Raw genomic sequence first — 18,139 nt, forward strand, 5'->3', positions numbered from 1 at the left:
ACAGATTGGCATTTAGCTTTTAATCATTCAATTTCCCCCTTCTACTTAACTACATGCATATAGTCTTTGTCAAGTAATTTGTTATTTCGGGACCTTTTGTAACGGACTATGCAGTATATGCTTTGCTCATTGTTGAAGGCCGTACGGTAACTTTTTTTGTTTTAGTTATTTGGTCATGCGAAGAGTTGAACTTGTCTAATTCGCAATCAAACCACTTCTTTTACATGAGAACTCACTCATGCACTTCGTGATTCTTTTTAGGTAGTCACACATTTTCCGACTACATGTATGACCAATAACTATTCCACTAAGAAAAGTGTGGTACAAATATGAACATATCGACTATAGGTTATGGTCTCTCTATCTCTAACTATTTAGGGCATACGGTGATTACTTATATCCACTTTATTTTAAATCAGCATGGTGGATAGTTTTCTCATTGACAATCATACCACATCTCATTATTTCTATATTGATACAAGAAAGAGAGACATCGGAGTTTGTGATTAAACACTATGATTTACGTGAATCATTTGCTATGCAGTGCTCTATGTTCCATCGTTTAATAATTGTAGTGGGTTACGATGCAGATTTTGAATCACAAGCAAGTATTGCTTCAGGGACCGAAAAACAGATGCAGCCGTTGCAGCCTATGATACATGTACGTTAGATTTATAATTCTCATTATTTGAAATACTAAGAGATACATTCTACAGGAAGGTAGGCCAAGTTTTGTATATTGTATTAGTGGTTTGGAACCGTTACATTTGCATGGTTACTACAGACAATATTTTTCTATATTCATCATTGAGCAAATGCCAATGAATAAACTATTAGTACTAATAATTATGCTTTGTTTTTTTGGGATTACAAATCTGCTTACTTCTTGAAAAATAATACAACACCAGGGGTACATTATTTGACGTCACTGACTTTTATTAAAAGGTATTGTTTTATTTGTATAAATACTTAATTTCATAAGTAATCAAAATATACAGAAAAAAAATGCATTAAATTATTATCAATAATTGCAATTGTCACGTTTGTCATTTCCGCTAGAAATTGGTAACGATCCACTGCCCTTAACCCCACCCTTGGCAGGTTAAGCCAACATTTTTGAGAACAATGCTGCGCCATCTGTCGATTGATTTAAAGTAAGTCATACATTATTGTTGACCAATGGTAGCACTTGAACTCTCCTCAGTGTGGAGGGGCAAACACGGTATACTCATGGTTGTATAAAAATAAATATATATATAATTGTTTCCATCTTCTTCTCGGTGAAAGCGACGACTTCCGCTTTTGGTAAACATAAGTCCACTGAATTGCCAAGTACAAATCCCTTCTAAATTCCTGCATAGTTTGTCTCAATGAGAACCTCATATGTAAGCTATGTTGTCCGAGCATCTGTTTCAATTTTTAAAATTGTCAAGGCGATGATCCTGAAATCAATAATAACAATTGTAAGGAGTGATGTCCTATTATATTAGCCTGAATTATATTTATTCTTAAATATGCTTTAATAAACTTATTCTAAAAGGTTACCAATTTAACACCGTGTACTAACTAGATCACTGAATATTGTTTTTATTGGTATTAGATTGAAAGCAAACTAAATAATATTGTTATATAAATATACATATTCAAGGATGTACAATCTGTCGATACCTGTATAAATTTTGGCATTACACAATGTATCATGTTTTTCTGTTTATGACGTCTTTACACTAAATCCATTGGATGTTGAATTTGTATTGATTGATACTTTAGTCTGATAGCATGATTTGTTTTATTATTTGTTACTTTGAACAAGCTGCCAGTAACTGTGAGTACTCTCAGGTCTGTACTTAGTGTCTTTTTGTGTCGGGATATACAAGTACCTGGCCACGTCCACTCTGTAGTATGTGTATTTGTATCCATCTGATGAGTTAAGCCTTTTTCAACTGATTTTTTTATAGTTTTTTTCATTTTTTTTGTACTGTCACACAACTGCCCTAAGTTAAGGGAGGGTTTGGATCCAGCTAACATGTTTAAATTAGCCACATTTTGTATGAATGAGCCTGTAATTCAGTGGTTGTTGTTTGTTTATGTGTTACATATTTGTTTTCCGTTAATTTTTTGTATATAAATTTGGCCGTTATATTTCTCGTTTGAATTGATTAACATTGTCATTTCAGGAGCTTTTCTCATTGTTGAAGGCTGTACGGTGACCTATAGTTGTTAATTTAAAAGACTTTGAAACTGATAAAAAAAAAAAAAAAAAAAAACTTTACAGAAATAATGACTGCCATAGATTGACTGTCATTTGACTTTGGAATTTCCAAAATGGCTGTCGTTTCCATAAAAACAATTCAAAACAGCACACATGTTGAAAATTGAAGAACGATTCAAACGCTTTGGTGGCAATTTGACGGACAAGGTCAGCATCCGTTATTGCCAATGGGAATTCTAGTGGCTATCTTTTACATTTTTTACTTTTTGTCATACAGCTGAAGTATTTTAAAGATATTTATTGATCTATAGCTTTTAAATATTTGGGGTTGTGTGATCGTGATTAAGATCACTTCATAAATGAGGTGCATTGGACTCTTCACATTTATAAAGTGTTATTTCATTGATAAATTTTTAAAAATTGGTAAGATCTACTTACATTTTGAAATGCCATTAAGCTAAACCTTTATAAAGCTTCTTAAAAAAATCTACAAGAAAAAATCTACAAGTTAGTATAAAAAAGACAGTTTTCCATAATATTTCTATAATTTCCCACATGTATACATGTATCTACAATAACATACATGTACATGGATTTATCGTGGAACTATTTATTTTAAGCCAATTTAGATATTGTTGTCTTGGAATTGCTGCTAAAGTTAACTCTTTTTTTGTAATTTCGAGTACATTCTTGAAAGTATCTTCTATATCATTTTCTATGAATTTCCCCGATGTAATGGGTAGCAACTTGTGGGAATATGGGTTAGTGACACTCAGGTGCTATGGGTTTTGTAACGACGTGCGTTAACCAATCAAAATCCTAGAAATATACTAAGTCGTGGATAAAGTAATAGGCTGCTCATTTGGTCACAGATACTCAGGTAGCAATACACAGTCAGGAGTTTAGTTTCGCATTTTGTCCCCGGTGGATTTTTCAAATATAAATGAACTTCAATTTAAGCCGAGTACTTATTTACCACTAATGTAGCCTTCAAAGATGGTTTATAAGAACATTAATTTATTTTATACATGTTTTATGGGCTAGACCGGCCATCGGTACAGAAACTAATGTAATGTTTTAAAAACATTTTTTTTTCTACACGAAGTTTTTGACGCAATGAGATGAAAGACATATGATTTTCATTTGATTTATTGAAAGATATATCTAAAAAGTTTCAGAAAAGGTATGACTTCGAACAATTGAATGCTACTTTTGGCCAAATTTTAAGGAAATATGTGACATCTTTTCCCCTCATTTTGTAATATTTTATTACAAATAAATGCATGTTGTTGCCATGGATACACCTAAAAGAAATCATATTTTACCATTTTATATACTGGATATGGAAGATTTTGATAACATACATAATTATTATTATGCACATATATGACACAAACATTAAGCTTAATATTGCAAGAAAGCAATGAAAACGGGATGGTAAAATTTATGAGGAAATTTTTTTAATATTTTTTCCTAACTGTTGTTACCTCAATGCTATTTATATCTTACCAATTAAAGGCTTGAAAGGATTCTCGTTAGCTGACAATTCGTTTTGCCCCTGAAAAAAGAGAATAACTCATGTTTACATAAGGTCCATTTCAAATATGTCATGTATTTGAATTTTTTTATAATCTTCATAAAAAAAAAAAAAAAAAAAAAAACATGCAATTAGTTTTAATTAGTTGTTTAATTGCTAGGTTCCGAAAGTTAAACCATAGATTACAGAATGCTCATTGTACATGAAATACGCCTTTTGATAATTTAAAAAATAGCGGTTACAATAACTCAACAGCTAAGCTAGAACCTGATGTTGTCTTTGAGGTTTAAGTTTATATCTAGTAAATGTGCATCACCTCTAATACAATGATTAGTCTGCTTTCGCCTGTGGGATTTTCTCGCTATAGAGAAAATTCAATGGTTGACTTGGGCTTTTTTCTGCTCTTTGGGCAGGTTGTTGTCTCTTAGACACATTCCGCGTTTCCATTTTTCATTTTTTAAGCATAAATAAGTCCTCGAGCCTTATTCGAAATCATGTTAGTTTTACATTTAGATTTGTTCATTTACGGAATATCTCCCCCTCGTACAAAGTAAAATAGTGTAAACACGAATATATATATACATGCTTTGCAATCAGTCTATAAAAAAAACCTTTCAACTTTCAATTACCCCCCCCCCCCCCCAAAAAAAAAAAAAAAACCGAATGAAAAATAAGTGACGTAAGAATAATTTAAAAGTGTGATTGATGGCTAGGAAGTAGTTACAATCATATTCTTAAAAACCCCAAGGACTTCCGGTTACAGCGGTAGACATAACCACTTACCCTTTCCTGTCCGAAATACATGTACGCCAGCCACACAAACAATGTCAGGAACAGAAATGGCAATATCATCCAACGTCGGCTTAAAATCTCACTCATGTACAAAGATGATGTTCGACCAGTAAATAAAGTGAACATTTACTCTCACTGTCGTACATGCAGGATCAAATCTATTCGTTCGAATTTTTTTCTCTCGCTCTCAATCATAAGTACGCATTAGATGATTACGACAGGGTTTCGGACAGCTATGGTGCAAAAGTATTTTTTTTTTGTATACAAAATTAGTTAACCATGCATTTTGTTAACTATTATAGCAAGTTGTTATTTTGGCAAAACAATTGCTTCATCCTAAGAAAGATCCCTCTATATGATCCTTTGGTTCCCTTTCTTGGTATCCACAGCGAGAACGTAGCTGAGTTTTCCGTTCATTTAGTTTTCTCCTACCGTTTGCCTGAAAGTATATTTACCGTTATAGACACATGTCTTTATTGATTGCAAAATATTGTTAAATATGTTCAACGAAACAGAAAATAATGTGGATAATGGTAATGGACACTTTCAAATCAAACCATCATCACAAATTCATGAAAAAGAAATCGTATTTGATCTAATATCAAACCGGTTATGTGATATATGTTTAAAGGACTAACACTGCGATTCGTTTGTATTAGCGAACAAAAAGACTAAGACAAGACCTATAAACCTTTGCTCAGTGCTCGGAGCATAAAAATCACGCTCGAAACATGAAATCAACCATTTTGATTGGCTGATTTTTGAGTCTGAGTACAAAAATCATGTTCGAAAGTTTTATGACCGTGAGGCCTGGTCCTTTCTTTTTAAGCAGAATAATGGACTAAATATATGACCGATCATGCGAAAACAACTTTGGTTAACAAAAATGTTTAACATTCCCGTAATAGCACTAGTCATTTCAATATATTGGGGAAAAGACATGGGGTTTGCCCATTTTTGAAGGTCGTACGTTGACCTTAAGTTGTTAATTTCTGTATCATTTTGTTCTCTTGTGGACAGTTGTCTCATTTGCAATCATACCACATCTTCTTTTTTATTTTAAAAGATTTTAACAAATGTATTAGAATTCATTAGTTTCCATATCGTCGCTATTGGTATTATCTTTGAATGTCGATGCATATAATACCTCAAGTAAGGCTCTCATATTGAAATTTAGGATAAAAAAAGGAAAACAAAACTTGAAATCCGTTTATAATTGATTTGTTGGCGTGTTTATAAGCTTTAAGGGGCTACCATTTCAATTGTATGGGTAATAGGATGGTGGCGATGAAATGAAAAAAAATATTAAAAACACGTCAATTTGTGGTGGTTGTAATCTGTTCTGCCTTTTTATTTTTAAATCTATTCATACAGCCTTTTTCATTACTTTATTCTGACCTTTTATTTTTAAAAATCGTCATCTTGCCTTTCTTTTTGCGTACATTGTTTTAAAATATACGCCGTTCTTTTAAACGTATTACAAATGCACATCTCGGTAAATTGTCAGTTTACATTTTAACCAATCTAATTTAAAAAATATTGATCTCTGATTACGTTATACTGCATGCTCATATGCAGTATAACGTAATCAGAGATCAATATTTTAATTAGATTGCATTTTAACCTAGTAGTCTAGACAATTGTCGTTGTAAAAAAAGTAATAACATTGTTTTAATATATATAAAAAAGCACTAACTTTTAAAAAAGCAACCAAGGTAAAATTTATAAACTATATCAACAACACCATGTTTGGGTAATGCTGTAGACTATTTAAACAGAGTTATATAAATATTGAAATGTCCTTGTGTTTAAATAATAAAGTAAGATCAGATTCAATTTGTCAGTTGGTGAAGTACTATAAAGAACATTAAACAAAATAAACACAAACGCTGTGGTTTATGCTGTAGGCTATTTTAACAGATTTATCATAAATATTAAATGTTCAAAGATTGTATTGCAAATAAACTCAGTGCACGTGTTAGTTTACTTAATTTATACAAGTGCACAGTCACATAACACTTAGGAAAGGTTCGAATTATCGAAAAGAAGCAAACAGTAAACATTCTGATCATTGTCATTTTGTTTTAAAATTAGGGTTAGAACAGATTAAACTCGTCAAATGGTGAAGTAATATAAGAACATTAAACAAACTAAATGCAAACGCTGTGTTTTAAGGAGTGAGAGCAAAGACACAACCACGATTCGACTACGAAGAAAACTATAGATTAGTTACAGCCAATTTCTTTGAGTGTGTAGGCAGATGTAATATTTTTGGTTAGCCTGCTTGTTAGCTGGACCATGAAGTTATTGTTAGGTTAGGTAAACTACCCTCCACTACTGAAGAGTAGGCTTGTCCGATAGATAACCAATGTATATGCCTGTAGGACTAGGCTAAGCTAACCAAATATATTATCTTTAGCTACACACTCATTGAAATAGGCTGTAACACGAACCACCATGGCATGATCTCAGCTGCGTTAGCTTTTGATTAGCTTATCATATACAATAGATACGAGTGTATATGTGTTTTCTTCTTCATGTTTCGATGATTATTATTATCGTATGATTCTATATATAACTTTATAAAATGTTTTGAAATTTACCTTTATACATTATATTTCAATCTTACTTTTGATGATTAAATATAATTAAAAATAATAAATTTTGTCACTTACCTTTTTCAATGTGGTCCTGTTTTATTACCAGGTATAACAACATCCGAATGATCTAGAATGATAAATTGGTCGGCATTTTACAATTATACTAATTATTGTTTAGACTTTCAAGCTCAGAAATATAAATATTGTGTATTATCCGGCCAAATACTAGGACGTTAAATAATCACTGGTATTAAAGAGATAATAGTAACTGCAATTACGATTATCCCAGTATGGCGACGGTAGATATAGGTAAAATCTTTACACTCATTTTTCTTAAATGTAGCATGCTTTTGTCAATAGTTACTCAGCTGCAAGGTTTATCTATACCATTACATCATATTTGAATCGTAACGGTGTACTGGAATCGTCTGTGCGCTTTGAAAATTGCCGTTGAAAAATTCGGTATGATAATCGTAACTCTATGGTATTTTTCTTCTTTGATAATCGTAATTTTCTTTATCGGATAATAGTAACTGAAACATAATAAATGTGTCTTTCAGCATTTCAATGGTATTTTGTGTGTTAAAAATGCAAATGTCAAGTTTAACGATGACATAAACGCATATAAAAATAAATGAAGAAACTAACAGGTTAATATCTAGGACATTTACCTATATATATATATATACAGTCATGGGACAAAAGTGAGTTTTCAGTAAAAAAAAAAGTCCTATCATTTCAACTTGTATATCTATTTATAACTGACAATAATATGCATAACCTTTTAGTTTAAACATATTTTATTTGCAAAAGTAGCAAAAGGGATTGGACACAAGTTATAACAACATTAGAGACGTCCTCTCCCAATATAAATATAAACACAAAGTACATTAGATAATGGCGAAAAGAAACCACAACCAATACATACTTCAAACAAAAATTAGAAATAAAAAGAAAAGAAAATCAATATAATAAGGAATAATAATGAAACAACTAGACTGAAGTGAAAGGTTGTAAAGTAGAAATTTAGAATGTTAATTGATTGTTTTAAATCTTTGTGTTATTATTGTGATATAAGATTGTACGGACTCAAAAATGTCTTTGTTTTGCTGAAAAGAAAGGTTACCGTCACCAGCTAATAGAAGCTCAATGGATATAGCATAACTTTCTTATTTTGAAAACAGTATTTCTCTGGCTTCGTTGTGAAGAGCGCACTCTAAAAAATAGTGTATACTATCCTCAACAGGGTGGCCACAGCTGCATGCGGGACTGGGTTTAATATTAACACGATGAAAATCTGAATTTAAAGAACTGCACATATTTCTCAAACGTGTATGAATGATATCCCACAACTAAAATAGGAAGGTGGCTGTATCAATTTGGACTTCATCTTTCGTTTAAAAATATTTACGTTTTGGACGTACGTATGTCGGGGGGGGGAAGGCTATTCCATTCAATAGTAGTAGTTGGGAAAAAGGATTTTCTAGTTATGTCTAGTCTATAACCGGGTACTACATAATTATTACTGTTTCGCAAATCGTAGTTAGATACTTGACCAACAAGCGGGGGCATTAAATCACAGAGATAATCAGGGGCAGTCCCATTATGTAAAGAATAGAACATATTGAGCTTTCTGGATTTTCTTCTGTCCACAAGCAATTGCCAGCCAGTTTCAAAATATATAGCTTCCCGACTAGCAAACACGGGCAACCCAGTTACTAACCTCCCTGCTTCTAACTGAACATGTTCTAAATTGTCGGCTTCTTGTTGAGTACAACCATCCCATAACTCACATGCATATTCCACAACGGGTCTTATAAAAGTTAAATATACTAGAACACACCCGTGATATCGCGGGTCCGTTAGGGCGAGTTTAGACATTCCAGATGATAGTCAGTATCAAAAACGAAACCACCTAGTATTCTGTTTATCAGTAATAATGACGTCACACAATGTATTCATTTTCAGTGATACAGCCAGTACGTTGATACTCGAAAATATTAGGCAGTAAGATCAAAGGGAAAATTAAGAATTGTCGATAAACAGTTTTCTCTGCTTTCAAATCTTTCTGTTTGAACCCGTCGAACTGGAACTTACCAATTATTGGTAATAAAAATTATTTGGAAAACAAAAGGTCCTGGAATGGAGTATGTTATAATCAACAGCATTGTCCTATATTAGTTATAAATAAAGTTGAATTCTTTGATTCGCTGTTTAACGTCATGCCCGCTAACAAATTGAAAACTGTACCTATACGCCCTATTTTTAGTCCAGATTTTTAGTATTCGTATTGTTATCTTACTGATTAAAATACTACAATAGGTAACAATTTGACAATTTAGTAGCGTCAACCCTATGATTATGACCCGTGTATATAGCATATTAATCCTGAATACACCGTTTGTTGGTGCGCCTGTCAGATGCAGAACGTACAGATAAGGTAATAGGTAACAGGTGAATATACTTTTGCATGGTATCGATATCGGACTCGACCCGGAACTTCTTAATTATTGGCAATATTAATAACGTGGAAAACAAAAGGGCCTGGAGTGGTGTAATTTTTAATCTACACCTTTGTACTACATTAGTTATATATAAAGTTGAATTCTTTGATTCGTCGTTTTTACGTGATGACGGCTGACAAATTGGACCTCGTAATTTTAGTATTATAGATACGAGCAAGATAATTTCTATTCAATACATATTTCTATTTTTAATCTCGTGCTTGCACACTTTAAAATATTTTCTATATGTGTATGGAATTTACCATTGGAATCAAAAGTAATCCCTAAGTGTTTATGACAGGAGACAAATTCTACTAATTGGTTTTGAAATTCTATTTCAATATCATCTGGGGAAGTATGGCAGGAGAATATCATAGCCTTTGTCTTATTAGGGTTAAAGTTAATAAGCCAATCTTTAGACCATACTGAAATTTGTTCTAAATCGCTGTTTAAGACATCCTCTTTAGTGTAAGGGTTATTGCTGGAATAAGAAAGAGAAGTGTCATCAGCAAACAATCGAGTTAGACTTGTCAAATTATCAGCTATGTCATTTACATAAATAAGAAATAGTAAGGGACCTAATACAGAGCCTTGCGGAACTCCTGCATTAGTATTATCAAAAGGCGAATAGGCATTTGAAACAAAAACGCTTTGTTTTCTATTTGAAATATAACTTTCAAACCATTTATACAGATTTCCATCAATACCATACGCTTTTAGTTTTATTAAGAGGCCACTATGCCATACCCTATCAAAAGCTTTCGAGGTATCACATAATATAAGAGATGTTATTCAGCGATCATCAAGTGACATGCATATCCTATAATAAATTTCTATTAGCTGGTGAACCTTTTGATATATACATGTACCTGTTAAAGATACGGAAAATGAAGCAGCTGTCGAGTCAGCTATCGTGGTAAGTAGATATTTTGATTTTTTTTCAAAGTTATAATGTTGTGTGCGCGTGTAACACATTTTCATATGTCATATATATGTTTTGCCTCCAATATCACGTTTATATTAAAATTCTGCGCGAAATGAACAAAAGTTTCTGTCAATAACTTTATAACTGCATTATCGGATATACACAAAAAAATCCCAACCTTTCTCTATTTTTATATAGCATTAAATGTTTAAAGGATGTCATATTGTTATAATTCAAAATTTGTGTTGTTTATAGTTATTTTCTGAGATATCGAAATTTCAGTGACAGTCATGAAGTAGCTAAAATGCCAAAAAAATATGGTATGATTAACAACGAGACAATTTGCCACAAGAGACCAACATGACTCAGATATTAACAAAAATAGGTCACCGTACGGCCTTCATTAATGAATAAAGCCCAACCCGCATAGCAAGTTATAAAAGGCTCCGAAATGACAATGTAAAACACTTTAGACGAGAAAACTAACGGCATTATTAATTAAAAAACTAAATTTTATGATATACTAGTGTGTAGATATAGGAATAGGTGGTGTGAGTGCCAATGAGACATGCAACTCTCCATCCAAATAACAATTTATAAAAAGGTAAACCAGTATAGGTCAATGTACGGCCTTCAACACATCGAACAACAAGCTATAAAGGGCCCCAAAATTACTAGTGTAAAAAACAATAGCATAACATCACAACATAGAAAAACACACGTTAAAATATCAATTGGCAGACTTAACTCAATCAAAAAACATAAATTAATACACATATGTAGCTGTTTTCCTAAGAACTGTTAATGATATATGCATAAAAAGAAATGTCATAAGATGTTGGAACGTTTCGTAAATAATTCATCGACATAACTTCATTATATGCTATCAGATATATGTTTACAGTGTCAATATCAATAAAACACTTTCCAGTTACGATTATCTTTCCATTTTTAAATACCATAATTACGATTATCTTTTTTTCCGAGTTACGATTATCATCCCGAATTTTTCGACGACAATTTTCAAAGCGCTTAGACAAATCCAGTGCACCTTTACGATTCACATATGATGTAATGGTATAGATAAACCTTGCAGCTGAGTAACTATTGACAAAAGCATGCTACATTTAAGAAAAATGAGTGTAAAGATTTTACCTACATCTACCGTCGCCATATTGGGATAATCGTAATTGCAGTTACTATTATCTCTTTAATACCAGTGAATAATGTAACATTTAAATGTCCTATAATGTAGTTATTAGGTAGCGGGTGGATGTCAGTGTAAACATCTTAATTATTAATAGAAATATTGTGTATTTTAAATATCACGAATGTAACGTACACGTATCAATGACCGATCAAGCTATTGTAAAAGAAAACAGAAAGAATGACAAGTTTTTTCCCAATGATACTAGGGACACGAATTTCAAATGATATTAGCGACATGAGACCGCCAAACGAAATATTATATGTCTCTGACGATACGCACGCCTTTCTCAAGTGTCTGCATGAGGGTGTGATGGGGCCCAGGGGCGGATCCAGCTATTTTCAAAAAGGATTCCAAACCAAGGATAAGGGGGGTTCCAACTATATGTCCCCATTCAAATGCATTGATCGTCAAAACGGGGGGTTCAACCCCCGAAACCCTCTCCCGAATCCGCCACTGCGGTCATACATAAAGATTTATGTACTATATATAATTCTGAGGGGGCCTTCTGCTGTTGTTTTTTCTATGGTCGGGTTGTTGTCGCTTTGAAACATTCCCCATTTCCTTTCTCAAATTTATAAACTGTATTTTACTTTATACTCTTGCACACTAAAATTGACCAACAAGAAATGGAATTAACGAATTATTTTTCGAATTTTAATATCGTTCATTTTAAATGCAGTCTAAGACGATTGATAGTATAAGGAAAAGTGACTCAAGATGTGTTTCTCTCTTTTTTTTGCATCTGATATAATTATATAGGCTGGGTTTAAATGGTCTGGTTCTAAGAAATATATAAAAGACTTAATATGAAAATCAAGAAATTTGAACCCTTTTTACAAGGACGATTGAAATAACTCATCACATGATCATTAACTACAAAATGAAAGAAAAAAATATCCAGACACTAATTTCTTTCTTGCTAAAAAAGAAGATGGATATAAATTCCCCCCAAAAAATGGCCTCAAAGTCTATCACATTCATAACTTGCAGGTGTATTTAAAAAAAATGATTGATATATTTATTGTAAGTTTACAAGTTGTTCGTACTAATATCTCCATTTAAAGTAAATAGCGTTAGAATTATGTATCATGAAAAATTGAACGGAGTTGTTATAAAATGCTTAGTTTTCAGAGAGGCTATTAAATATTTTGGTAAACTAATAAATGCTATAATAATTTTTTATTTTTTTGACAATTGCCGGCATTTATATATTTAACTAGAATCACGTAAGTTATGGAAAAACTATAAATCGAAAAATTGTCTGAAACATTTAAAAAATGAAGGTTGAAAACTGGTTTGAATAAATACACTGACATGAGTTTGTTTGATCATACCAAATATTTGATTAGAGCATAATACATGTATAAATGACAAGCACTTGGTTTTGCATTTTATATTTATTAAATACTGTACATTCTTTTAAAAGATTTAAGACATGATGGTTATACAACCAAGTGGGCCAGAATGTTTCCTTCCAACGTAGCGAAGTATAACTAGCCCGGGAAAAACCCTCATGCAAAGATAAGAAAAGAAAATAAAGCGAGGACTTCATTAATACCATAATATAAAAATATAAAATAAACACCATACGGGTTTTACTTGCCAGGCACGAATCTATTTTTTTTTCAGGCTTTTTAAATCGTTTCGGTAAATCATATTCTGGATAGCTTGAAATCGAAAGTATTATAACCTTTAAATTAAATGTCTTTATAAAAATATTGTCATAGACTGGAACATTTGACAGAAGGACTATTATATGATGCGTTTATATGTTGTAAGCAGTTACATAGCTCTAATGTAAATACTGGTATTCTAGTATAGATTATATTCAGAGAGAAATTGAATTACCAAATTTTGACCAATCAATTGGTTCTTTATGTCAGTATGTTAAAAATAAACTATGTAAAAGTTATGTCACTTTTTGGAATAAACTGAAGTATCAAACAATTATCTCTGAAAAAGGGAAGCTTGGTACTTATTTTTCCATAAAAAAAAATTTAAAAAAGAAAAATATTTAGAATTGCAGGACTTCAAAAAAAGGCAGTCAATTTGTAAAGTAAGAATAAGTGCTCACTCTTTAAAAATTGAGACAGCCAGATATTCAAAAAAGCATATAGAAAGATCTGAGCGTCTTTGTACTAATTGCTCACTTGGTAAAGTTGAAGATGAGCTTCATTTTTTATTAGAATGCCCTCTTTATGATGTTCAAAGGGACGATTTTTTTCAAGACATTTCTAACAATTGTTATAATTCTATAAACTTAAATAAATCTTCTAAATTTTTATGGCTCTTGACCCAAGAAAATGTTACTTTTATGGAAAAACTGGGTTGTTATATTTGTGACTGTTTTGAATTAAGGAGATCAGGCATGAACACTGACATTTAGTCAAGTAAATAATTTGAAAATAAATACATATGCATGTATAATGTAATTTTATTATTCTTTTATTCACAATATATATGTGGTTTTTAGCTTGATTCTGACCAATGCTTATATTCCAATTATATATGGATATGCCTCTATTATTGCTGTTGTTACTAATTAATATGTAAATCAATTGTATCTGATTTTATGCCCTTTATGGGGCCTGTAATTTGGGAAATAAAAATATTCTATTCTATTCTATTCTATAAATAACGAAGCATCGACCCTTAATGTCAATACCATAATTATGCGTTACATAATTACAATTCCACCTAATATACCCCTTTCTCTCTCCACCATTCAAAATCTAATACTTGTGTGGATGCTTATGAGGTCGAGTAAATATAAATATATTTATCACTAGCTTGTCAACACAGGTTGTGAGTTTGAATCCCGAACATGGCAGGTGTACTCGACTCATATTTTAATTGATAGGTTCTCTCTGGCACTCCGACTTCCTCCACCAATAAAAAATTATCGCAACGAAAAACCACAATTGTGTTGAAAGTGGCGTCAATCAATTAATCAATCTAATACATGTGCCTCTCTCGTTCATGTATGTCGCTCAATTATTAACCTAAATGTACTGATATACACCGTAAACGTCGTGCTTAGATTTTAAACACTTGTATTTCATTTTTAGATCTTAACGTGTTTACAGTTGTTGGCATGACACGGGTTATGTTCTTCTCATATATTTTATGATAGTATGATACTAAACCCCTAACGGGAGGGATTGTACCTGATATTCATATGATGAAGACAAGGCATAATCTTTCAATCAGTTTAATTGAGGTCTGGAGCTGGCATGTCAGTTAACTGCTAGTAGTCTGTTGTTATTTATGTATTTTTGTCATTTTATTTATTTTCTTTTGTTACATCTTTTGACATCGGACTCGGACTTCTCTTGAACTGAATTTTAATGTGCGTATTGTTATTCTTTTACTTTTCTACATTGGCTAGAGGTATAGGGGGAGGGTTGAGATCTCATAAACATGTTTAACGCAATTTTGCGCCTGTCCCAAGTCAGGAGCCTCTGGCCTTTGCTAGTCTTGTATAATTTTAAATTTTAGTTTCTTGTGTATAATTCGGAGTTTAGTATGACGTCCATTATCACTGTACTATCATGCATACTTTTAGGGGCCAGCTGAAGGACAACTATGGGTGCGGGAATTCTCGCTACATTGACTGAGACACATTGGTTGCCTTCGGTTGTTGTTTGCTCTATGGTCGGGTGGTTGTCGCTTTGATATATTCACCATTTCCTTTCTCAATTTTATTAGGATTGTGTTTAATTTCTAAACACATTTCTCAGTAAGCACAAATAGCTAAACATAACTTGAATTTAACACTTTTAATGTGTTTAATAATGAAAGTGTTTAGAAATAAAACACTTATTTCTAAGCAACCACAATTCTTAACACATTGCACCGAGACACGTTTAGACTTACACATGTACAAAAAAAGAACATACAAGATGTCCTTAGAAATGTGTTTAGGATCTAAACATCGTTTTTACAGCGTAGTAACAGTTGCATATACGTTGCTTTCGACTGGGTTAAACACCCTCATCATTCAATACTTATTTAATTCTTCTTCCTGTATGTGTGTCACGAAAGTATAATGATACCAAATGGACTCATATTACATTTGCATATTGCAGCTAATTTCGTCATTTAATATATATTTAATTCTTTTTCCTGCCACTTAACAATAAATCATGATTAACCAGAATGTACTCATATATAACAGTTGTACAGTCGTGGATCCAGGTGGAGTGGGTCCGGGGGTTGAACTCCCTTTTTGGGGTCGATCAATGCATTTGAATGGGGACATGGAGTTGGAAACCCCTATTTGTCCTGGGTTAGGACCCCTTCTCTCTTCAAATGAATGGATCCACCCCTGGTTATAATTATAATATGCAAGTGTTTTGCATGCGATATTGTTAAAAGAGAATATTATACTAACCTTTTCCAAACTTCATGTACATTATCCAAACACAGAATACAATAAATAAGTAAGGGACAATCAACCATCGTTTGTATGCTAGTACCATTAGACTCATTCTGTAATAAATACGTTTTTAGATAAATGAATTAATTTATCAGGTAGTCTTTATTACACACCGTAGTGTGTTTAAGTAACTTTATTAGAAATGTTCAGATATATGATATCTGATATCTTAAGTCTCTCATAAATCTTTTTTTTAAATCGATGCTCACTTTACAAATGGTTTAAATGAGTTATAGGTTATTTTATTCTTTCTGTTGTATACATTTTACAAGTGATTGTTAGAACATTGTTTATTTACACAATATATATTGCCCAAGCTACCGGAAAGGTTGTTTAAGTGTAATAAATCTTTAATATTTAAATCCTTTGCGTTCAGGTTATAGTTCTAGTTTTTGAACTTACAAAATAAAAAAAAAAGATTCGATCTGATAAAATTGTGAATTTTCTAATCGTATATTGCATGAGTCTTTATGAATGACTGTATATTATATTATTATGAAATCATTAATTTTTAAACAGCGCAAAGGTGTATGTATACATCTTAATTTTTATTTGGCAATAAACATTATATCTGTGTAATATCCGATGTACGTAATCCATAAATTTAATTATTTATATCTGTGTTATATCTCATGTAATGATCCATAAATATACTTGTATGTTTAGCACTCAGTGGCGGATCCAGAAATTTTCGTAAGTGAGGGCCCACTGACCTGCCTAAGAGGGGCCCGCTCCAGTCACGCTTCAGTGGTTCCCTATATAAGCAACAAATGTTTGTCCCAAAAAGGGGGGCCCGGGCCCCCTAAATCCGCCTCTGGCATTGGGGAAATTAAGAGCATAGCTAGAAATTCAAGGTCACAGTGGTATTAAATATTTTAGTGGGAGATCGCCTACAGACCAACATTAAATAGGTTAATGATCCGATTGCATGGCAGAGATAAGTTGTCCATAAATACAAACTTTCAGAAAATATCAGAGGGGGCGGGGCGTTGACTGACCTAAAAAGGGGCACTCATGCTTAAAATAGTGGTTCCCTATATAATCAACAAAATTTGTCTCACATTTCGACCCCAGTCCCTCTGAATCCGCCTATGTATATAATAATATTATTATTCATGAAATAGTAACTTTATTATATAGTTAATGTTTAAACAAAAAATGTTATGAACTAAGAAAAAACTATTAATGCAATATATATATATATAATTCATTTGTTTACCTTTTAATTACTCTTCTCCACGTGATATTGAAATTGAGTACTTACCTTGAGTTTTTGTCGACGAACTTGGACAAAACCAAACAATAATAAGAAGTATAGTCACTTGCTCTGTTAAATAACCTAGTCAGGTAAAAACTATAACGTTCAGAATTCTGATGAATATAATCCACTGGGGTTATGCTCTCTTCTCACATACGCGTTATCCGTTCGATGTTCATTCATGGATGCAATACAATATGAAAACTATTTAAATTTTCAGTCGTGTACATGTATGTACAGGTGGAATTAATACCTTTCCATTGATATTAATTAATTATTTAAGCAGATATAATTCGAGAGCGAACACTAAAAGAGACATTGATTATTTGATGTCAGTTGTCCGTTACAAAAAGTGAACTTTTAATTGGGCAGTCCATGTCATAATTGGCATATGCTTGCTTTGTTAATACCGCGTTGACCTACTTAATTTAAAACTGTTGTTACAAGGACGTTTGTATTTGTAATTATTAATTGTTTGTTCATTTCAAATCCCTTGAAAGTCGATGTCCATTTAAACCAATTAAATCACCGAGGACAATGGACGACAGATTAAATTTCAGACAAAATATATTTGCGGTTCAAGTATGGTCGTTGCAAACCAAAGAACAAATTTTAAATATATTTAAAAGTGTAGAATATCTTTTTCATGAGTCAAGTCTTAAA

At 32.2% G+C, this 18,139-nt stretch overlaps 1 long non-coding RNA gene across 1 annotated transcript; it reads right to left on the reverse strand.

Moving 5' to 3' along the window:
• Nucleotides 1-1,162: 1,162 nt before the first annotated feature.
• LOC134701901 (uncharacterized) lies at nucleotides 1,163-17,884 on the reverse strand. The gene is made up of 7 exons (XR_010104248.1): nucleotides 17,483-17,884; nucleotides 16,174-16,271; nucleotides 7,217-7,268; nucleotides 4,533-4,980; nucleotides 3,722-3,770; nucleotides 2,651-2,699; nucleotides 1,163-1,442 (listed from the first exon to the last, which is right to left on the reverse strand). It is a non-coding gene; the product is annotated as an uncharacterized LOC134701901 (long non-coding RNA).
• Nucleotides 17,885-18,139: the final 255 nt, after the last annotated feature.

Source organism: Mytilus trossulus, unplaced genomic scaffold, assembly GCF_036588685.1.
Source record: "Mytilus trossulus isolate FHL-02 unplaced genomic scaffold, PNRI_Mtr1.1.1.hap1 h1tg000373l__unscaffolded, whole genome shotgun sequence".
NCBI classification, from domain to species: Eukaryota; Metazoa; Mollusca; class Bivalvia; order Mytilida; family Mytilidae; genus Mytilus; species Mytilus trossulus.